The 24,355-nt window shown below is 39.3% G+C and overlaps 1 protein-coding gene across 9 annotated transcripts in view; it reads right to left on the reverse strand.

Moving 5' to 3' along the window:
• The window catches only part of rbfox3a (RNA binding fox-1 homolog 3a), a 335,564-nt gene that overhangs the window by 285,844 nt on the left and 25,365 nt on the right, over nucleotides 1-24,355 (reverse strand). For all 9 annotated transcript variants that reach the window (XM_078788898.1, XM_078788894.1, XM_078788896.1 and 6 more), the window contains one exon: nucleotides 10,038-10,092. The gene's annotated coding sequence lies outside the window, so the exon portion shown is untranslated. The remainder of the gene's footprint in view (nucleotides 1-10,037; nucleotides 10,093-24,355) is intronic.

A 24,355-nucleotide genomic window follows, 5' to 3' on the forward strand; every position in this document is an offset into this window, starting at 1 on the left:
AATTGTTTTGTCTAACAAGCGGTGAATCTAAGCCTTGCCTGATAATGGCCTGAAAATGCATTTCTATGGAAACCTTGTGTGTTTGAAATGTTTGGGTTGTTGGTTGGAGACACTCGGCTCACGATTCGACAAGACAAGACAATATTTTAACTTTTATAAAAGTTTACAAAAAGTACAATGAAAAAACATATACACATATGACTATATACTATGATCTAAAAATTCAATTTAAACTCTAAATAAACTCTTCAACACAAAAAAATGACTATGGCCAAGAAGAGGGCTCACTCTGTTCATGCCTTTGTTCTATAAACCAAAACTGCCAAGGCGCTGAACCCATGCATAGACTGCCTGTTTGGTCTTATCTCCACCGTCATCAGAAATTGTTGATCACAACAAGGGGTCACCTCTCTCGGGGCTGAGGTGACCTGCCTCATTTGAGTTTCCTGTGACCTCAGGAAGTGAACGTATGTATGTATTAGGATGAATACACTGTTACTGTTACACTGAATACTGTAAACCAGGGGTCTCAAACTCAATTTACTTGGGGGCCACTGGAGCTAGGGTCTGGGCGAGACTGGGCCGCATCAGGTTTTCCAAAAAAAAAAAAAAAAAAAAACGCATTTAATAAAAACAAAAAAATTTAAAAAAAACTTTGGTTCCAATTTTCTACAATAAAAGCTCTGATAAAACATTCCACTGTTCTCAAATATCTTACTTTTTATTTTTCTGCACAAAATAAGATGAAAAATAAATAAACAAATCAAGAATAAAGAAAATCAATCAATCAGTAATAAATAAATATAATAATAATAATAATAAAACGGCAAATAATAAAAACTTAAGAAACCACATATAGTTGGTGGGTCGACAAATTATTTTTTTCAGATTAAAATGAACAAAGCATTATTAGAGCCCTGTAGACATGACAAAACACGACTATAGTCACATTTATACTCTTTTTATTTACAACATATTGCGCAACTGCAGGGTCTTGAGACACATGCTAACTCGCAAACTAGAGAGCTAGCGACCTAAACGGTAGCCTTCAAGTTATTTCCTTTAAACTTTAAATAGCCAAAAACTTACCACTTCCACACGGATAGGGAGGATAACTATTAACAGTTATTTAACCTTTAACATGAACATTAATTAAACGTAATAATTTTTTCTGGGTACATGATACCATACAGCATCCATATCAAACTTGCGTGGGCCGCACTAACATTAAACTTTCATATCAAAGCGGGGGCCTCAAATTAGTGTCCTGCGTGCCACATTTGGCCCGCGGGATGCGTGTTTGAGACCCCTGCTGTAACCTGTTCCAAAAAATGAAACCATAACCGTCATGTTGTTTAATTAATAGCAAGGCTGTCTTAAAATAAATATAGCAATGAGATGAGATTCTACATCAATAAGTAAATATGTAAATCTATTGATTAGCAATGACTGTCACACTAAATGTCTTCCATCAACTAATAGAGCACGAGCGGTGACGAAAGGGTGCAAGCGACTGGAACAGGTAATGCAAGGCAACAATTAGTCGGCATCCCATAATGAGAGGCCTGCGCTTCCCAGGGAGCTAAAGAAGGCTTTAATGAAGTGTCATATCGCTATTTGTCCAAAGGTTACGGTATGGTCTCAACTGACAGAAAGCAAAGGAATTAAAAAGCATGTTTTTGTAGTCTTTCTTCTTCTCTCTGACCTGAGTCAGGACCAAGTCCGATACTGCTGTCAGCATTTCTCCGTTATCAGCAATGTTCCACAAGCGGTGCTGATGTGTGGAGGAAAAGAATGAGAGAAAAATGAGGAGGGGGGGCGGGATCCAGGCCGGGTTTGAATTCCTTGAATTACTCTAATGCAGGGGTCTCAAACACGTGGCCCGCAGGACACTAATTTGAGGCCCCCGCCTTGATATGAAAGTTTAATGTTAGTGCGGCCCGTGCAAGTTTGATATGGATGCTGTATGGTATCATGTACCCAGGAAAATTATTAAAGTAAAAAAAATGAAAATGAAAGTATGAAAAAAAATGAAAGTAACATGCTGATATTCAACTTCTATAAGTTAACTTAAGTTTAGCTGAATCTGAAACGATGAGTTATCTAATTCTCAAAAAAAAAATGTATATAAAAAAATAATGTAATGTAAATAAAAACAACATCAACACATAAAGTACCGTAAACATGAAATGAAAATAAGAATTCATCGGCAGTTGTGGCTCGGTAAAAAAAAAAAAAAGAAAAGAGGAAAGGAACTAGCGCAGGTTGTGAGATGTCGCTGGGCTGACGTGAATGTTTATGCTGCCATCTAGTGGCAGACTGAACACACTGCCGCAAAGTTCAGCAAAACAGTTCAGCAGCAGTGTAAGCCTGACACTGTGATGACGTCACATGACACCCAGCAGCTGGCAAACACACACAGAGATACATATGGCTAATAACAAACAATGGGACATAAAATAATAAAGATAAAATAGCCGGCCAGGATGAGCCAAGAGAGGAGATGACTGGTAATGAAAATTAACTACAGTATGTCCTTCCATGAAAAAACGATTGTTTTTCCTTATAAAGTTCCCAAAAGCTATAAATGAGTGAAAATACCTTCCTGGAAAATAACTTTAGCAGAAGTGAAAGCTTCATATAACAAAACAATATATTATATTATATAACAATATAACAAAATAAAACATAAAATATTGTCTAAAATGAAAGTAATATGCTCACTTTAGGTCAACATAAAACATAGTCTAAAATGAAAGTAACATGCTCACTTTAGGTCAACATAAAATATAGTCTAAAATGAAAGTAACACGCTAACATTAGGTCAACATAAAACATAGTCTAAAATGAAAGTAACATGCTCACTTTAGGTCAACATAAAATATAGTCTAAAATGAAAGTAACACGCTAACATTAGGTCAACATAAAATATAGTCTAAAATGAAAGTAATACGCTCACTTTAAGGTCAACATAAAATATAGTCTAAAATGAAAGTACCACGCTAACATTAGGTCAACATAAAATATAATCTAAAATGAAAGTAACACGCTAACATTAGGTCAACATAAAATATAGTCTAAAATGAAAGTACCACGCTAACATTAGGTCAACATAAAATATAGTCTAAAATGAAAGTACCACGCTAACATTAGGTCAACATAAAATATAGTCTAAAATGAAAGTACCACGCTAACATTAGGTCAACATAAAATATAGTCTAAAATGAAAGTAAAATGCTCACTTTAGGTCAACATAAAATATAATCTAAAATTAAAGTAACACGCTAACATTAGGTCAAAATAAAATATAGTCTAAAATGAAAGTAACACGCTAACGTTAGGTCAACATAAAATATAATCTAAAATGAAAGTAACACGCTCACTTTAGGTCAACATAAAATATTATCTAAAATGAAAGTAACAAGCTCACTTTAGGTCAACATAAAATATAGTCTAAAATGAAAGTAAAATGCTCACTTTAGGTCAACATAAAATATAATCTAAAATGAAAGTAACACGCTAACATTAGGTCAACATAAAATATAATCTAAAATGAAAGTAACATGCTCACTTTAGGTCAACATAAAATATAGTCTAAAATGAAAGTACCACGCTAACATTAGGTCAACATAAAATATAATCTAAAATGAAAGTAACACGCTAACATTAGGTCAACATAAAATATAGTCTAAAATGAAAGTACCACGCTAACATTAGGTCAACATAAAATATAATCTAAAATGAAAGGAACACGCTAACATTAGGTCAACATAAAATATAGTCTAAAATGAAAGTAAAATGCTCACTTTAGGTCAACATAAAATATAATCTAAAATTAAAGTAACACGCTAACATTAGGTCAAAATAAAATATAGTCTAAAATGAAAGTAACACGCTAACGTTAGGTCAACATAAAATATAATCTAAAATGAAAGTAACACGCTCACTTTAGGTCAACATAAAATATTATCTAAAATGAAAGTAACAAGCTCACTTTAGGTCAACATAAAATATAGTCTAAAATGAAAGTAAAATGCTCACTTTAGGTCAACATAAAATATAATCTAAAATGAAAGTAACACGCTAACATTAGGTCAACATAAAATATAATCTAAAATGAAAGTAACATGCTCACTTTAGGTCAACATAAAATATAGTCTAAAATGAAAGTAACACGTTAACGTTAGGTCAACATAAAATATAATCTAAAATGAAAGTACCACGCTAACATTAGGTCAACATAAAATATAATCTAAAATGAAAGTACCACGCTAACATTAGGTCAACATAAAATATAATCTAAAATGAAAGTAACACGCTAACATTAGGTCAACATAAAATATAGTCTAAAATGAAAGTACCACGCTCACTTTAAGGTCAACATAAAATATAGTCTAAAATGAAAGTAAAATGCTCAGTTTAGGTCAACATAAAATATAGTCTAAAATGAAAGTAACACGCTAACATTAGGTCAAAAAAAATATATAGTCTAAAATGAAAGTAAAATGCTCACTTTAGGTCAACATAAAATATAGTCTAAAATGAAAGTACCACGCTAACATTAGGTCAACATAAAATATAATCTAAAATGAAAGTAACACGCTAACATTAGGTCAACATAAAATATAGTCTAAAATGAAAGTAACATGCTCACTTTAGGTCAACATAAAATATAATCTAAAATGAAAGTAACACGCTAACATTAGGTCAAAATAAAATATAGTCTAAAATGAAAGTAACACGCTAACGTTAGGTCAACATAAAATATAGTCTAAAATGAAAGTAACACGCTAACATTAGGTCAAAATAAAATATAGTCTAAAATGAAAGTAACACGCTAACGTTAGGTCAACATAAAATATAGTCTAAAATGAAAGTAACACGCTCACATTCAACTTCTGTAAGTTAACTCTTAAGTTTATCTGAATCTGAAACGATGAGTTAGCTAATGCTCAATAAAAAAAACAAAAATGGTTAATTATATTGGTCTTAAAATGTAAGTAAAAGTAACGAGTAGTGACATTGCTCATTAGGAATGGCTACCCTAATTAGTAGATTGAAGTGCACATAAAAAGCCAAGTGAAGTGAACATAAAAGAAGAAAGTAATTAAGTCCTATGGCACCTAAAGTAGTCATTGGAAGTGTGTGGAATACGACAATACGTCATGTAGTGATTAGGAAAGTAGAGCGATCAAATATAATCATGATTCTAATGTGAATACGACTCTTAATGGCGGTAGTGTTGTTGTTTTTCCATATAAAGATAACTGAGCGCCACAATAGGTTCAAACCCTATTTGCAGTAAATAGATGTGACCACAAGGTGGCGTGGTTAGTACAGAAATAGCAGCAACAGTCATTCACACCAAAGCAGTAGAAGAACAATTGGCAGACTGCAGGCCTGAAGTACTGATTATTAGCTATTAGCTATTAGCATTGTCGTGTGAAAGCTTGTTATTCAGCTTTCTCTGCCATTGTTCATACTATATTATAGTAACCCCCTCCCTTTATCATAAACCCCGCCATAAGGTAGGATTCCTTATTTAGAAATGACATATTTTTATAACCTTTTACAACCTCCAAAATATGAATTTTATGACATAGTATGACATAATAGGCATCACCGCGGTCTAGTGGTTAGCGTGCAGACTTCACATCTAGGAGACCAGGGTTCAATTCCACTCTCGGCCATCTCTGTGTGGAGTTTGCATGTTCCCCCCGTGCATGCATGGGTTTTCTCCGGGTATTCCGGTTTCTTCCCACATTCCTAAAAACATGCTAGGTTAATTGGCCACTCCAAATTGTCCATAGGTATAAAAGTGAGTGTGAATGGTTGTTTGTCTATATGTGCCCTGTGATTGGCTGGCTGGCCACCAGTTCAGGGTGTACCCCGCCTCTCGCCCGAAGACAGCTGGGATAGGCTCCAGCACCCCCTATGAATAAATGAGTATGACATAATATCCTATAGTCACCTTTACGTTTGTTTGCATTGCACACATAGAGGGGGGGAGGGCGGCGACATGATGGGGGTCGGGGGTCTCCATGAACACGTCTCATTATTAACCCGTTAGGTGCCAGAGTGTGTCATTATCATCATCATCATCATCATCAGAGTCATCTCCATCCTCCAATTGCATTTCCTGTCTCTTTCCCGCTGGACCAAATAATGAAATACATAAATACAACATGATTTTTGAGGCAGTGGGCTAAAGTGTTCCTCCTCAACCCCGTTCTAGCTTTGGTGTTTGTGTTCTTTTCAAAACAAAAACACAGAACAGGCAAATGAATAATGGAATTGAGTTGCTAATCCAGACGGGCCGACAGCAGAATGCTTCAAAGCTTTATTATGATCTTGCAACACCGCTGCAACACGACAATTATCATATTCAATCGCGGCAATAGCAGACGTTTTATGTGATGAAAGCAAGTGACCCGACTCATGATCCCACCGACACGACGGAATTATTATAGCGAGACGTTTCTTCTTTGGTTATTTGCTGGGAAAGGGAACGCAACTGCATACATTTGAGGACCAAGGGAGCTAACAAACACCTGCGGTTTTGGGGGAAATTATAATTCTAGCCCAAAATAACCCAGTCCCATTTCTGTTGAAAGGAAAAGCAAAGGGGATACGCCACAAACCAAGTGGAACAATACCGGGGTATGAAAAAGTCTTGGTTCCCTTCCCGAGTTAAATTAGCCAATATTAGCCAATAACAACACAACTGAATACTAAATCCAGTTTATTGGTTCTCAACTGAAAGTGTTTTAAACAGAGCGCAGGAGATGGAACAAGTCAAAAATATACCACTTCCACATGGAATGGGAGGACAACTTCACTCATGTCGGACATGCTATGGCTGACAATATGCACTATTGCACTACAGCAGGGGTCTCAAACACGCGGCCCGCGGGCCAAATGTGGCCCGCAGGACACTAGTTTGAGGCCCCCTGTTAGTGCAGCCCGTGCAAGTTTGATATGGATGCTGTACCCAGAAAAAATTATTACGTTTGATTAATGTTCATGTTAAAGGTTAACTAACTGTTAATAGTTATCCTCCCTATCCGTGTGGAAGTGGTAAGTTTTTGGCTATTTAAGTTTAAAGAAAATAACTTGAAGGCTACCGTTTAGGTCGCTAGCTCTCTAGTTTGCGAGTTAGCATGTGTCTCAAGACCCTGCAGTTGCGCAATATGTTGTAAATAAAAAGAGTATAAATGTGACTATAGTCGTGTTTTGTCATGTCTACAGGGCTCTAATAATGCTTTGTTCATTTTAATCTGAAAAAAATAATTTGTCTACCCACCAACTATATGTGGTTTCTTAAGTTTTTATTATTTGCCGTTTTATTATTATATTTATTATTATATTTATGTATTTATTACTGATTGATTGATTTTCTTTATTCTTGATTTGTTTATTTATTTTTCATCTTATTTTGTGCAGAAAAATAAAAATTAAGATATTTGAGAACAGTGGAATGTTTTATCAGAGCTTTTCTTGTAGAAAATCGGAACCAAAGCACTGAAAAAGTTTGTATATTTTTCTGTTTTTAATAAATGCGTTTTTTGGTTTTTTTTTTTGGAAAACCTGATGCGCCCCAGCCTTGCCCAGACCCTAGCTCCAGTGGCCCCCAGGTAAATTGAGTTTGAGACCCCTGCACTACAGTGATGTAATCATCCTACCAGAATACTATAATCTTTTTGGATTTACATTCGGCTGTAGTCGACCACCAACAGCGAAGACAAAACACAGCGACATCATGCAAACTCCACACGGAGAGGTCTGAGCTGAGATTTGAATTAAGAACCTTGACTGTTAACCAACCAACGTCCTCCATGTTTTTTTTTCTATTTTAATGACAGCAAAACATGTTTGTTCTGCAACGTTGACTCTACTTCTTAAATGAAGTCGACAACTCCGACAGAATAACGTACAACTTTCATAAGACGGCCTCACAAACATGCAAATTAGTGTGAAATTACAATGTCATCATTCATATAAACGACAACGCGAGCGTAGAGAGGGAATTCATTATTTACGACAAAGGCTGTTAAAGGCTACAAAACATAAAACCGCAAACAAAAACGGTTTCAGTCTTAAAGCCAAATGATGTGTCAAATGTGTTTTTTGGGGGGTGTACGGGTAACGCACATACCGTACAGGCCCAGTGTAGAATATCTTCCTTGCTTTGGAAGAGTTAAGTGCTTGCAAATGTACCCTGCAGCGTCAACACTGGCACTACCGGCTTCGTTCCTCATTACCATAAAGACATTTAGCTGCAGAGACTAATGAATGGATGAGAGGAAAGGTGATGGCTGAGAGAGACAGGAGGTAGAAACCAGAAGAAGGAAGCATAACACAATCATGTACAGTGGAACAAGTGAAATCATCAAATTCATAAACTTATGTATGTACTGTACCAACCAAAGAGGCAGTTTTACTACACAATATTTGTGATGACTTGACATATTCGCACTTTCCACAGACTCCCATGCAGTTTGAAATCAGCACTTTAAGGAAGTGAGACGGCGTTCGAGTGACTGCATCACCATGCTGCACCGCCAATGACCCGACAAGGAGGGGCCACACAACAGGCGTGTGCATGAATCACGTATTCGATAGCAGCCTTTTGCTGCCTCGGGTCACAGAGACTGATAGTTTCCATCAGGAGCGACGGGTTAACCTTCTCCGGTGTCGACTCCGACCTACAGAGATTTACAGCCCGGGTAATATCACATGCAGCGGCCACTCACACACACCGATTCCACACTGCACTGATAACCGAGTCTCTTTGAATGATGGCGCAGGGCAACACAGTGGGGGCGGAGAGTGGGGTGTAGCGTCGAGAGAACATATGGATAAGGAAGAGAAAGATAATTGTATTATTTTTAGTGATGCTTTTACTTTAAGTGTGCATGTTGGCGTCATGGGGATTTAACACAACACAGCCTTCACTTCACTCTATTTATGGCTGTGATCGTAAAAGGTGTTCAAGGTGTGTGTCCGCTGCCTCTGTTTGTGGGACGAGAGGTCCTCAATCATCACAGGCACACCAGGAATGATGTGTGTGTGTCCATGTAGCGTGCTTCTGTGGCCCGTGTTACAGAAGAAAAACCAATATATACATTCAGGTTTTTTTGGTAATGGTAATGGTTTTATTTCATTTGAACATGCATCAGATTACACCTGAATGCATCCCATAATCAGTTCACAGTTCCACATGTCAAAAGGAGTAGGAAGAAGCAAAGCTTATTAAATCCTACCCCTCCATCTGGTACTTTTACAATCAGTAACTGTTACATTTGTTCACTTCCTGCTTTCCTAATATAGTTTTTTTTTATTTTTGTACTTTATTTCTTTAATTTTAAACTTTACATTTTTAATTTTAATTTTAATTTTAATTTTAATTTTAATTTTAATTTTAATTTTAATTTTAATTTTAATTTTAATTTTAATTTTAATTTTAATTTTAATTTTAATTTTAATTTTAATTTTAATTTTAATTTTAATTTTACTTGCACTTGTGTTGCTCATTAAAGAATCAGATGAGTTATTACATGTACAGCTGGAGGAGTGGATCAGCACCATGGACAGCAACCGCTCCCTGTTCCTGGGACCTGGCTTTTGCTTTGCACAAAAAGGCACCTGTGTGCAGCATAGCGGACTAATGTGATGTCTCCTCTCCAGCTACGTTGGAGGACAGGACATACACGCAAGTGGCCAGTGGGCGTGGCTACATTTCACTAACTTTCAACACTGGACCAGCCCAGAATCGCAAGAGAGGATTTCTAGAGTTAAATGGCTGCAGCAAATAACCAGGACCGTGGTCCTGGTCACCAGAATCCCACTACACCTGGGACCAAGTAGGGGACAAGTCATTGTCGAAACGCTACACTGCTGATACGGATGTCATACAACTTCCTGTCAATAAATGTCAACTATTCTTCAAAAAGGTATAATCTGTTAAAGAACCCACTGCTCTGATTGGTGAAACATAGTGGAGGAGGCGGGGAAAAGGTAAAATGCTGCCTACTTACAGAACGATGTCAGAGAGGTGGGCAGGTCTTAATGTGTCTTCACCGGGATGCAAACCTATGGGAAAGCAAAGACAAAATAGTTAAGCAGATTCCTACTCTTTAGACCAGGGGTCTCAAACATGTGGCCCGCAGGCCAAATGTGGCCCGCAGGACACGAGTTTGAGGCCCCCGCCTTGATATGAAAGTTTAATGTTAGTGCGGCCTGCGCAAGTTTGATATGGATGCTGTATGGTATCATGTACCCAGAAAAAATTATTACGTTTGATTAATGTTCATGTTAAAGGTTAAATAACTGTTAATAGTTATCCTCCCTATCCGTGTGGAAGTGGTACGTTTTTGGCTATTTAAGTTTAAAGGAAATAACTTGAAGGCTACCGTTTAGGTCGCTAGCTCTCTAGTTTGCGAGTTAGCATGTGTCTCAAGACCCTGCAGTTGCGCAATATGTTGTAAATAAAAAGAGTATAAATGTGACTATAGTCGTGTTTTGTCATGTCTACAGGGCTCTAATAATGCTTTGTTCATTTTAATCTGAAAAAAATAATTTGTCTACCCACCAACTATATGTGGTTTCTTAAGTTTTTATTATTTGCCGTTTTATTATTATTATTATTATTATATTTATTTATTACTGATTGATTATTTTCTTTATTCTTGATTTGTTTATTTATTTTTCATCTTATTTTGTGTAGAAAAATAAAAAGTAAGATATTTGAGAACAGTGGAAGAGCTTTTCTTGTAGAAAATTGGAACCAAAGCGAAGTTTAATTTTTTTTTTTGTTTTTAATAAAAGCATTTTTTTGGGAAAACCTGATGCGGCCCAGCCTCGCCCAGACCCGAGCTCCAGTGGCCCCCAAGTAAATTGAGTTTGAGACCCCTGCTTTAGACAGACAGACGTATGCAAAGGGTGCATGCTAGCAGCTCCAGGAAGACAAGGCTATGATCCAAAGTAGAGTGGGTACGGGTTTGATGACTGTGGTGTGAGCTAACCTGTCTTATGTTGACTAATCCATCACTTTTGGTGGCTTCCCTTGTCTGTAGTCATTACTATTAAACTGTACTTCTGACAACTACTTCATAGTTATCGTTCATGTATTACCACCATTACGTCCGTTGAACTGAGGGGTAGGATTGAGTTAGCTTTGCTTCTTCCTACTTCTTTTTGGAAATGTGGAATTGTGAATTTTGTGTGCATGTTCAAGATGAATTAAACCATTACCAGAGCTTGGCAATCGGGGGCTCTGGGGAGCAAATTTGTGGTGTTTTGAAGATGACAGTGATAACAACATCGGATGCTAAATCATATCCAACCTTCAAGACCGTGCAGCTCATCGGCACGCAAACATGGGCAACGTTCCTTAGGGGAGGAGAAGCCCGTTCCCAGCCAATCCCATTCTGTCAATAGCATGATTTATTGAATGTATTACTCCAAGCAAATCTACAAATGAACCTGGTCCCATTCCCAGCCCCTGCCTGCCAGTGACTAACACACGGGGGGAATTCATGCACACCGTGACATAACTCTTATGGATATTAATATTTTTACCCTAACACTGTTATTTACCACAAAGCCGATCGGCTTTTCCCTGTGGTATCCCTGAGAAAATCCATGCTGTTAGATTTATGTGGTTAACCAAGATAGCGGCCACCGGAGTTTGAAGGTGTGTATGTCAGCTACTTGCGTCTTTATTTTGTTCGGAATTTCCTGCTGTTCCTGTTTTCTCCGTGCTTCAGGCATCTCACCGACCTTGGGAGTGAGGACGTAATTTGCCAAGTCAAATGTGTGATGCTGTCGTGTTTGCGTTACAGCCGGTTTGTCATCGTGACTGTGGTTATGGATATGCGTTATGGATATGTTTTGCATGTCAAATCTTCCATGTGGAACAAGGGAACGCAATCGGATAGTGAAACAAAAGGTGGACAGAACAAGACTTTTAATAGGGTCCTTCAAGTTGAAACAAAATGTGCCCGTGGATGTGGGAATCCAATTTTCTCCAATCTAATGGGATTGGCACTGAGCGGAGTAAATAAGAATGGATTGTTTGTCTGTTAGCCTACTGTGGTGTGAGCCCGACACTCTAATGTAAAGTGGCAGATGCCTCCTTCAGACCCTCCTCTTTTAAGTCAGCTTTTCTCCTTAATCTCCCCCTAGTTGCAGTTTTTGTCGCTATTGTATAAAAAAAAAGCGTGGCGTGCGCACCTAATAAAGACGTGAAAGTCACTTACACAAACGATTCGCAATTCCCTACCCGAGCTCCACCGAGTGACACAAAGCCCATCTTATTTATCCGTGGAAGTCGGGTGGGAGAGAAACTAACTTGGCTCCCATGATGCAAGTAAGTGTAACCTCCAGGAGTGCCGGGATTGTAAATGGCTGCTCACGCTGTAAGACGGCGAGGAGGAAAAGATCACAAGATGGCCAGGAGGACAAGAAAGGTTACGGAACAGCAAAACCGTCAAAATAAATGGAAGTGAATTAAAAGGGTGCACACCATCAGATAGACTGCAGATTCAATGATTTGCAACTGGTTGGAAGGAAGAGCAAAAAGGGTATTTTCAAATGTTTTCATATACTATATACGCATGTATATACAGTAAAGTCTCGTTATATCGATATTGTCGGGAGTTGGAAAAAATATCGATATAACCGGACTGTCGATATATCCGATCCTGCGCCGAACTGCATTAAAAGTGGGCAATAATGCACTCGACATTGTTCTATAGTATAGAACAATGTCGAGCAGCTTAAATCAATCTTTGCTTAAGGATTTCAATACCAAAAAAGAACACGGCGAACGGCTGCTTCCAGTCAACTTTATTTTCCACACTTCCACCACTAGAGCGCAGCACACACACACCGATTCCCGCACTTCCTGGTTCACAGGTCATGCTCAACCCGCCCCACATAGCTGGCCAAACACATGCCTGCAACAGAAGAACCAACGAACGCCAGCATGTACATATGAAAAACAGTGATTATTGCAAGCGATAAAAAGATATCTGAATACAACACAAGTAAATACATGTATTTGTACGCTTGTGTCTTCGTTGGAATAGGTGTGTATGCTATGTCAGTTGGTTCTTCTGTTGCAGGCATGTGTTTGGCCAGCTATGTGGGGCGGGTTGAGCATGACCTGTGAACCAGGAAGTGCGGGAATCGGTGTGTGTGCTGCACTCTGGTGGTGGAAGTGTGAAAAATAAAGTTGACTGGAAGCAGCCGTTCGCCGTGTTCTTTTTTGGTATTGAAATCCTTAAGCAAAGATTGATTTAAGCTGCTTTTGTATCGATATAAGCAGACCAAATTGGCTGGCGGGAGATGAAAAGGGCATCGTAGTAACCGGATTATCATAATAACCGGGTATCGTACTAAAGGAACTAATTATATCATAAAAGACTAAAAATTTGCCGGGAAATGAAAATAGTATCGTAATAAGCAGTAATTCGTTTTAACCAATATCGATATAACGAGACTTTACTGTATATTTAATTCAATTATCAAATCATTTACTTCAAATATCAATTAGCAGGGATGAGCCGGATACTCGTCTATAACAAGTAGAACACATTTTTGCCGAATATGAGCATGAAATGAGTACAGCTCATCATTATCCTTAAGCTTCCTTAGCATCCTTAGCAGCTGGGCAAAAATTCCCAGAATTCTAAGGGTTTAACGCACGGTTGCTTGCACACACTCATCTATACCCGTCTGTGTGCTGCTTCCATTTTCTTGACCAGTCAACCAATCACTTTATTTTGCAGCAGGTAATGACAGAATGATGGGTGTGGCCTGATCTGATTGACTGCGCCACCGAGCTTGTAAGTTTAAAAATGGAAAAAGTGATAAACAAGAAAAAGGGCACAAGTCCCGAGTCCCAACAAACGGAAGAAAGTGGAGATATCTCGGTACCAGATTGTACAGGAGAGCGGTTTGACGTTTGTCAGAAATATTAAAAGAGCAAATTCTTGGGATTTTTCAGGTTGTAAAGTGTGACTTTAAAGAAAAGTCTCACTTCCTGTGAAAGGGAATGGACGTCTACGACCGGATCTCTGTGTTGATATCGAAGTTTGGGATTATTTTGGCACTTTTTTTGACTACACATCTCGACCATAACTCTTGGCTTGAATACGTTGACATGGCACGGTTGCCAGTAATCGCTAGCAAGACAAAGATTTGCTATAAAAGCATTCATTCATTCATTTTCTACTGCTTTTTCCTCACGAGGGTCGCGGGGGGTGCTGGAGCCTATCCCAGCTGTCTTCCGGCGAGAGGCGGGGTACACCCTGAACTGGTCGCCAGCCAATCACAGGGCACATATAGACAAACAACCATTCACACTCACATTCATACCTATGGACAATTTGAAGTCGCCAATTAACCTAGCATGTTTTTGGAATGTGGGAGGAAACCGGAGTACCCGGAAAAAACCCACGCATGCACGGGGAGAACATGCAAACTCCACACAGAGATGGCCGAGGGTGGAATTGAACCCTGGTCTCCTAGCTGTGAGGTCTGCGTGCTAACCACTTGACCGCTATAAAAGCATTGTCCATCAAAAACATCTGAATAGAAAATGATCTGAAGGTGTCCTCGTGTGACCCGCTTGTTTCAACACAGGATCTTTGAAACGGGATCTGAGAGCACCGACTGCTGGGCCAAAAGCCCGGACGGTCAACCCGGCGCTCAGCATGGCTCTTATGGCCGAGGGAGAACGTTTAGGAACGTAGACTTGCACAGCCACACTGTCTGGCATCTGTCACTCACTAGAATTTGTTATTCTTCAACTACAGGTTTGCATTCAGGTGTGAGTAGGACTCAATTGTGGTCTGGTCTACCAAATGGGGACGAGCACTAAAGTCACCAATGATCAAGATGGAAGCTCGAGGTTTTTTTTGCAAGGAGCTCTTCATCATCGGCAACGTCAGCTTTCCAGGAGAACGAATGTAAACAGAGATAGCCGTGACATTTGTAAATTCCCTTGGAAGGCAGCACAGGCGCATTACGACTTCTATATCACGGGTGCACTCCTGCCTGTTGACAGGAATAGGCCCCGGAGTGAACCATCAGGAATTTATGAACACAATCTGTCCGGCTTCTTTTGCCCTCGCTGCTTGCTACGATGTGTCTGGCCGCCCTGATAGCGAGGAAGAGTCCGATGAGTTCATGACGCCATGTTTCACAGAAACAAACAAACAATCTCTTCGTATTTCCGTAACTCATCTATTTTGTTTGTCATCGGATGGCACATTTCCAGTCATGACGACAAGGATGTAGGGTGCTTCAAACCCCGTTTGATACCTGCCCAGCAACCCTCCGTCAAGACGTTGTACTGGAATTCGCTTGAACAATTGAACAGAGTGGAGTACGTTTGCAGGGCTCGACAATAACGATGTACCGATGGCCCGGGGCAAGTTAAAACTAAATTCGGGCAAGTAAATCCAATCAGTGATATTCCCATCGGGCAACTTTGCACTTTGGAATGCCATACTGCCAAGAGTTTTTTTTTTTTTTAAAGCGGTTCTTGTTGGGTGTTAAAACACGGACTGCATAATTCCGGTGGTAATTTGCAAACCAATCTTTGCAAATCTTGAAATGGACCAATCAGAATCGTTTATTTAGACCGCGGTCCACAGTCTGTGTTTTACCCCCACCCGTTCTTGTTCGCGATCAACCAAGCAATGGTTTGACTAGGAAAACATCTATCATGGCGTCCCTGCCAACATGGTCTAATTCTTCAACAACTTCTGAAGGAAAACACCAAAAAGTGATGAAACGGTGCCTCCTAAACAAGTATTTTATTAGCGGCAGCCAATCAAACGATGGCACAGGTGAGTGAATCACATTGCTGTGACAATTTGAAGCGGTCACAATGAAACACCACCGATTTTTCGCCAGACCTGATGCGCTCACCAAATTTGGTGAGTTTTCGGGCATAAGGCCCTCAAAATCGTGATCATTTTGGGAGAATAATAATAATAATAATAACCATTACGATTACAATAGGGCTTTCACACTGGTCAGTGCTCGAGCCCTAATGATAGCACAGGTGAGTGAATCACATTGCTGTGACAATTTGAAGTAATCACAATGAAACACCACCGATTAGATCCAATACCAAAGTGCTGATTTTGCACCAGCTACAAAATCTAGCGCTTCAATTTCTCTCTGTATTTTTCTCACCTTTTGCTTCACAAATTATTTGTTTGACTATTGAGCATTTTTTTCTGTATTAAAAAACACTTTACTAGTACACAAACGTGTCTATTCAATAATGTTTCATTGTGGTACACAACTTATGAATATCACTGCTTACTACGACTACGATGTGTAAGGTAGTATGGCATGCCATGTTAACATACATCACAATTTTTCAGACATTCCTCCAAATACAATGCATCAGTACTATTATCTGATGAATTATCAGCATATATTGATATATGATACAGTAAACCTTGGATATATCGGATTCAATTGTTCCCACTGGTTTTGTCCGATATAAGCGAAATCCGTTATATGCGTATACCGGAAAATGTCAGTTTTACGCATATATCGGATTTATATCCGGTATATGCGTAAATCGGATTTTATCCGTTATAAAAAGGCACTTCCTTGACTATTTTTCCAATGTACCTGGACGCGCAGGCAACGCTGCAAACGCTGCAAATGACGTCGTATAGCGGCCTGTCACGATTCGGCGAATCGGAGCGCCACGATGCGGCCATCCGATATATGCAAGGGAAATTTAATGGAAATGCATTGGAACGGGACTTAGATTTTGTCCGAAATAGGCGAAATCCGTTATAAAAAATCCGATATATGCAATGAATTTTTATTGGAAATGCATTACAGAAAAATTGGTTCTTTTTTATCTGTCCGTTGTGAGCGAATTTCCGATATATCCGAGTCCGATATATCTGAGGTTTACTGTATAATTATGGCGGTCTTTTCATTTTACATGGGGCAAGTAGTTCTCACCTTAAGGATTCCCCATTTTTGTTTTTAATGTAGAGCCCTGGTTTGTTTATGTTTGTAAACAGGTGACGCTGCACGTGTGCATGAGGATGGGAACTGGTGGATGGGGTCAACCGGATGTTGAAAGTTTAGGCTTGGGCCGATTACTGGAGTAGCTCCGGTATGCTCGCCGTTTTTAGAAGAACAGCCATCCAGCTCCCCTATTGGAGTGTCACAGTGATTGATTTGCTGCGAGAGCGAGCCTTAATGGCTTCATCAGCCCCCCGGCCACACAACCATATGAAAACATCACAACCTGTGCACACACACTCGGATGACCGGCACACTTCAATGTCATTCTGGCTGAGTAAAGTTCACTTCTGGTCCCACATCCAATGCCCCTAATCACTCCTCCTGGAGAGAGATGGAGTTCTTTCAATGTAATTTGATTGCTGCTTCCCGTTTAACTGACTTTTCTGGCTACTGGCTTCCCATTAGGTCTGCTTTTTTTCCCATCATTCTGTTTCCTTGTAAACTCCAGACCAGACTTCTCAGCATTCCAAGTCCCAATAAGCCAATTCAGAACCTTAATTGTTATACAAGGGTGGCCATAGAGTAAATGCAACACATTTATGACCAAATGACTAGACTCATCTGTGGAAGTTATTGCAAAATGAGAAGTGGATATTGAAGTTGTTGTGCCTCATTTAATACCAGGGTAACAACGTGACAAGATTTGGAGAAAAGCTGCATAGTGAGAACCAAGAAAGGGGTTGCCAGAAACCAAGACGGAAATACAGCATAACCCCCATGAATGATAATATAGTAATACACAGCAGAAGCGGAAAGGGGTAAGGCATTATTGGTCAAACCTTGCAATCCACGCTACCTCGGTGGTCCCACCGTCAGCACCAACCAGTGACGTGTGGCTGTTTTGTTTTTCTCTTTGGAGTTGAACAGCTGCTTGCTACTTGTTGATGGCCAATCAGAAGCTGTAGGGATTCTACTTTGGATCATTTTACACCCTTAATCAGAGCGCTTCTACTAATGTTCTCTGCATTTAGAGTCAGCTTTCCATTCCATAACACCCCTATATTCACGACACAGCCCAATCAGACATTTATTAGCTTTTAAACCAGGGGTCTCAAACTCAATTTACTTGGGGGCCACTGGAGCTCGGGTCTGGGTGAGACTGGGCCGCATCAGGTTTTACAAAAAAAACAAAAAAAACGCATTTAAACAAAAAAAATTAAAAACTTTGCCTTGGTTCCGAATTTTCTACAAGAAAAGCTCTGATAAAACATTCCACTGTTCTCAAATATCTTACTTTTTATTTTTCTACACAAAATAAGATGAAAAATAAATAAACAAATCAAGAATAAAGAAAATCAATCAATCAGTAATAAATAAATCTAATAATAATAATAAATCGGCAAATAATAAAAACTTAAGAAACCACATATAGTTGGTGGGTAGACAAATCATTTTTTTCAGATTAAAATGAACAAAGCATTATTAGAGCCCTGTAGACATGACAAAACACGACTATAGTCACATTTATACTCTTTTTATTTACAACATATTGCACAATTGCAGGGTCTCGAGACACATGCTAACTCGCAAACTAGAGAGCTAGCGACCTAAACGGTAGCCTTCAAGTTATTTCCTTTAAACTTAAATAGCCAAAAACGTACCACTTCCACACGGATAGGGAGGATAACTATTAACAGTTATTTAACCTTTAACATGAACATTAATCAAACGTAATAATTTTTTCTGGGTACATGATACCATACAGCATCCATATCAAACTTGCACATTAAACTTTCATATCAAGGCGGGGGCCTCAAACTAGTGTCCTGCGGGCCACATTTGGCCCACGGGCCATGTGTTTGAGACCCCTGTTTTAAACCAAATAGCTTTATCTCATTGACTTGACAGCATGCCTTTTCTGTCTCCTCGTCTGCAATCACATTATTTCAATAAAACGTCTTCATGATGATATCAATTATTTTGGTGTCTTTGTACTGGGAAAAGGTTTGAACATGTAACCATGGAGGAGCGATTGCAATACAATCGGCTCAGCTGCAAGTATGTAGGCGTGTCCAAGTGGATCATCAACCCATGTGTTCATCCGCCACCCCAAACACCCGAACACGCCCAGCGAAGCGTTGTAAAAAAAACACCCGTCTCAGCGAAATGGGCTCACAAGATAATTGGCTCAACTCTAAGCTCGTTATCTAGAAGCAGACAATTAGGGAAATTAGGCCGTTCATTAATGAATCTGTTTTAAAGCGCCTGGTGCCTGTACGCTCCCTCTGTGACAGATTGCTATTCAATTATGTGTCATTATTGGAACACCAGGAAGAATTCACTCGCTCCGATTGCGGATAAAATGGGATTCCTTGTTGCCCAACAGGTGAGACAGAAGGCTTAAATAACAAGCCAGAAACTACTAGGAAATTAAAAATTAAAAATTTAAAATTTAAAATTAAAAATTAAAAATTAAAAATTAAAAATTAAAAATTAAAAATTAAAAATTAAAAATTAAAAATTAAAAATTAAAAATTAAAAATTAAAAATTAAAAATTAATTTAAAAAAATTAAGTACAAAAAAAACTTAAACTATATTAGGAAAGCAGGAAGTGAACAAATGTAACAGTTACTGATTGTAAAAGTACCAGATGGAGGGGTAGGATTTAATAAGCTTTGCTTCTTCTTACTCCTTTTGGACATGTGGAACTGTGAACTGATTATGGGATGCACTCAATTGTAATCTGATGCATGTTCAAATGAAATAAAACCATTACCATTACATTTAATTTGTGGATTTATTCTTGGGAGGCTGGTGCATCCTGTCCCTGAATGGTTTCTCTTTTCTATGTTTACCTGATGTAAGACTCTATCATTACCGTGAACGGAATCAGCCAATCAGCTACTGTTAAACACTGACTCTCACCAATGTTGACATGATGGGAAGATGATCAGCAGAACCAACGTTTGTGTGGGCAAGTATTTTCCATTGTGGCAGAATCTCATCACAAACATTTCCCCCACCCCCAATCTAAACATGTTGAGACGGTGACCTGAAAGTGTAGGGGGAGCACCCGAGACCAGACAGCAGTAAAAAAAAAATGGGAGAAATGAGATTCCTACGTATGGGAATGCTTCAGTAAATACAGTAACAAAAAACGAGGCAAGGACCACAAGCCAACCTGAAATCACAAGGAAGCCAAAAATGCATCTCAAACTACAATGTAGGAAAAAGCTATGACAAATATTAACATGAAAAAGTCATTTTCCATCACTGTCACTCATTTATTTGAAGCGATAAACACGGTAGCAGATGAGCCAGGAGGTCCTTGGCCTCTTGGAGGAGAGGTGAAAAGTTCAACCACAGAAGAAGGACCATCATATATTGTCTAATATTCTACATATTTTGTATTGAATGGTAGATTTTTTTAAAGCATAACTTTATTGAGGGCGGCACGGCGGCCGAGTGGTTAGCGCGTAGACCTCACAGCTAGGAGACCAGGGTTCAATTCCACCCTCGGCCATCTGTGTGTGGAGTTTGCTTGTTCTCCCTGCGCATCCGCTAGGTTAATTGGCGACTCCAAATTGTCCATAGGTATGAATGTGAGTGTGAATGGTTGTTTGTCTATATGTGCCCTGTGATTGGCTGGCGACCAGTCCAGGGTGTACCCCGCCTCTCGCCCAAAGACAGCTGGGCTAAGCTCCAGCAACCCCCGCGACCCTTGTGAGGTAAAAGCGGTAAAAAATGAATGAATAACTTTATTGAAATAATTTCTATAACATTTTTGAAATGGGTTCTTACCACTGTCCTCATCACGTTGTAAAGGCTGGCGTGTGCAGGAGACGGAAAAACCAAAATCGCCCCGTAGCGATCATCCCAACTGGTCATAAATCAGACCTCTGGGCCCCCTTTCCAGCTAATTAGAGCCCGATTATCTTATATCACAAAGCATAAATGCACCATTAATTAGCCCATGCTGGGGCCACGGGTATATGTGTGTGTATGAACGAGTGTGTGTCGTGAGGATTGGGAGCGACATAGAAAACGATGATGATGATGATGAACAAGATGATGCCACACAAGCCTTGTTATCTCTGTTCCCAGTAGCTATGTTGTTGCTCAAGGGAGTAAAAGACGATACGGGCTGTGAGCACGGGAGGGTGGCTCGGGGGTTGTGGGTGGATTTAGGAGACGGTAATGCCCCAGAGACCAGGGTTAAGAGCTTTAACCTGCCTGACACACCTCACACCTGAGGCATATTTCCTCTTACTGCCGAATCCTGTCTGTCAGATTGAAATCTGCCAGTCTGATGTAAGACCAGCACATTCACTGTAGGAGCTTTGCAATTGGAAACAATCGGACTTAATCTCGGATACTATCCCTTTCCGACATAATATTCCTTAGACATTTACCCGATTTTACCGACTATAAGTCACAGCAGACAAAAATGCACAATGAAGAAAGCCGCACTGGGCTATAACCTGAGTGGTTAGCGCGCAGACCTCACAGCTAGGAGACCCGAGTTCAATCCCAACCTCGGCTATCTCTGTGTGGAGTTTGCATGTTCTCCCCGTGCATGCGTGGTAGGGTGCATCAAATTTGAATAGGAAAATTTCAAATTCATAATATCAATTTGGCTGGCATTTCATTTTTTTCTAATGAACATAAAAATGTCTTTTGCAAAGTTTTGAGGAAATCCATTGAGATTTAGGGGTGCCACCTCACACATAAACTTTCGTAAAATTTCAGAAAATGTGCAATTTCTAGTCTAATTGCCAAAAAGTTGACGTGGAAATGTTGAGTACAATGAACTTCTATACAGCATCATTTTCTATAGGGTTATCAAAGGGGGCCCAGACCAAAGACCAAGCTGCGACTGCTAGTCTGAAAGGAACTAGTTGTTGTGTGCCTAAAATAATAAATGGACAAGTGTATATCACATTATGTAGTACTACAGTACTACTCTCAATAAATATGAGGCATCAGTAATACTGTCTACTCTATATTACTGTTGTTGATGTTATGCTTGCTCAGCTATTAGCTAACTGTCATTAGCAAACTGTAGCTAGCTAATGTTAGCTACAGTAGAGCACTAAATACCTATAAATATGACTACAAATCATTCAAATTACAAAGCCAAAACCGCAAATTTGCTAGTAATATGTAATAGGAGTATAAATACCAACAAAAACATAAATATCACCTTAGAGTTCTTGAGCTGCAGTCTTTGCTGACCTCAAATCTCCATGGCGACCATTGAACTGTTCACCACTTTATTCCACAAAAACAGATGTATGGTGGCACCCCTAAATAATCATGTATTGGAAAAATATTTTGTATGTGTTGTTTCTACATATATTGGAACACTTTTAGTACCCAGCCATATCAAAATTCAATAATTGTGTTTTTTGATGCACCCTAATGCGTGGGTTTTCTCCGGGTACTCCGGTTTCCTCCCACATTCCAAAAACATGCTAGGTTAATTGGCGAATCCAAATTGTCCATAGGTATGAATGTGAGTGTGAATGGTTGTTTGTCTATATGTGCCCTGTGATTGGCTGGCCACCAGTCTAGGGTGTACCCCGCCTCTCGCCCGAAGACAGCTGGGATAGGCTCCAGCACCCGTGGGATGCTAAGGTAACATGAACAGTTATTCGGATAACTAAACAACATAACATAACTAGTAGACTTGCAGTTTGTTTAAATGATGATTAAATGTGCATTTTTTTCCCTAAATCGGCCATATTCAATAATAAAACAGCATCATTCATTCATATATTTCTGGAAAGCCGTGATAGTTTACAGCGTATTGATAAAGCGTAGTCAAACCAAGAGATGCAGGGTTAATCCAACAGTGTCGCCATGAGCCACTTGATGTCTCCTAATGAGCATTTAAAACTCTGAGCTGCTTTTCCTTTTCCTTGCTTTGCTTCTTCACTAACAAGATGATCAAAATAAACATCGCCTGCGGATGCAAACCCTGCTAAGCATCCCATCATTGTTGCTTTTAAGTAAGCGGCTGGACTGACATGATTAATGAGATTACTTTTCATAACAATATCCTCTTCACCACATCCAGAAAGTTAATAGCTCTTCAGAAGAGGCAGAGATGGCCAATTGGGTCTCTACATTCGTGTCCCAGCAGATGTCGCCCCTGCTACCGTCTCCTCTCTGGGACACACACACACACACACACACACACACAAACCAACTCCTTCAATCCCAGGCCTTTTTCCAAATGGTGTCCCTCTCCGTACCATTGTTCATGACTTGGACTGATTCACACGGGCACACGGAATATTGTGTTCTTGGCAAACATGGTAAAAAGCAAAGTTCCAGCAAAGTATATCTCAAAAAGAAATGGGAGAAAATTGGGCAAAAATAAATAAACAAATCAAGAATAAAGAAAATCAATCAATCAGTAATAAATAAATATAATAATAATAATAATAAAACGGCAAATAATAAAAACTTAAGAAACCACATACAGTTGGTGGGTAGACAAATTATTTTTTTCAGATTAAAATGAACAAAGCATTATTAGAGCCCTGTAGACATGACAAAACACAACTATAGTCATTTATACTTTTTTTATTTACAACATATTGCGCAACTGCAGGGTCTTGAGACACATGCTAACTCGCAAACTAGAGAGCTAGCGACCTAAACGGTAGCCTTCAAGTTGTTTCCTTTAAACTTAAATAGCCCAAAACTTACCACTTCCACACGGATAGGGAGGATAACTATTAACAGTTATTTAACCTTTAACATGAACATTAATCAAACGTAATAATTTTTTCTAGGTACATGATACCATACAGCATCCATATCAAACTTGCGCGGGCCGCACTAACATTAAACTTTCATATCAAGGCGGGGGGCTCAAACTAGTGTCCTGCGGGCCACATATGGCCCTACAGGGATGAAAGTCTCACAGCTGACATGGATGAAGGACAAAGGTGACTGGAGACTTGGAAGTCTGGGCTTCCCCTGCAGCGTGGACCCGGATAATGGTTGGATGGACGAACAAACTTGAAATTATAATCATATTTTTTCATTGTACTATTCATAAGATTTATGTTTAAAGTCTTGTCTGGTTCTCGGGGAGCCAATCTTGTGCATCAGATCATCCGGTGCCAACTATTCAACATGTACTTCAAACAGACTTTTTGCCGCTTACAAAGAGATGACATTTGCCTTTCAGGTTTTATGCTCAGCACCTCCATTTTTCCAACAGTGAAAGCCATCATTCAATCCCAAAGAGGAATGTTAATGCATCATTGTTTTAACCGACACTTATTTTTCACTCATTTTTCTTCTAAGTACAACGTTTTCCTC

This window comes from Doryrhamphus excisus, linkage group LG2 (assembly GCF_037039965.1).
Source record: "Doryrhamphus excisus strain RoL-2023G ecotype Guam linkage group LG2, RoL_Dexc_Guam_v1.1, whole genome shotgun sequence".
Taxonomy (NCBI): Eukaryota; Metazoa; Chordata; class Actinopteri; order Syngnathiformes; family Syngnathidae; genus Doryrhamphus; species Doryrhamphus excisus.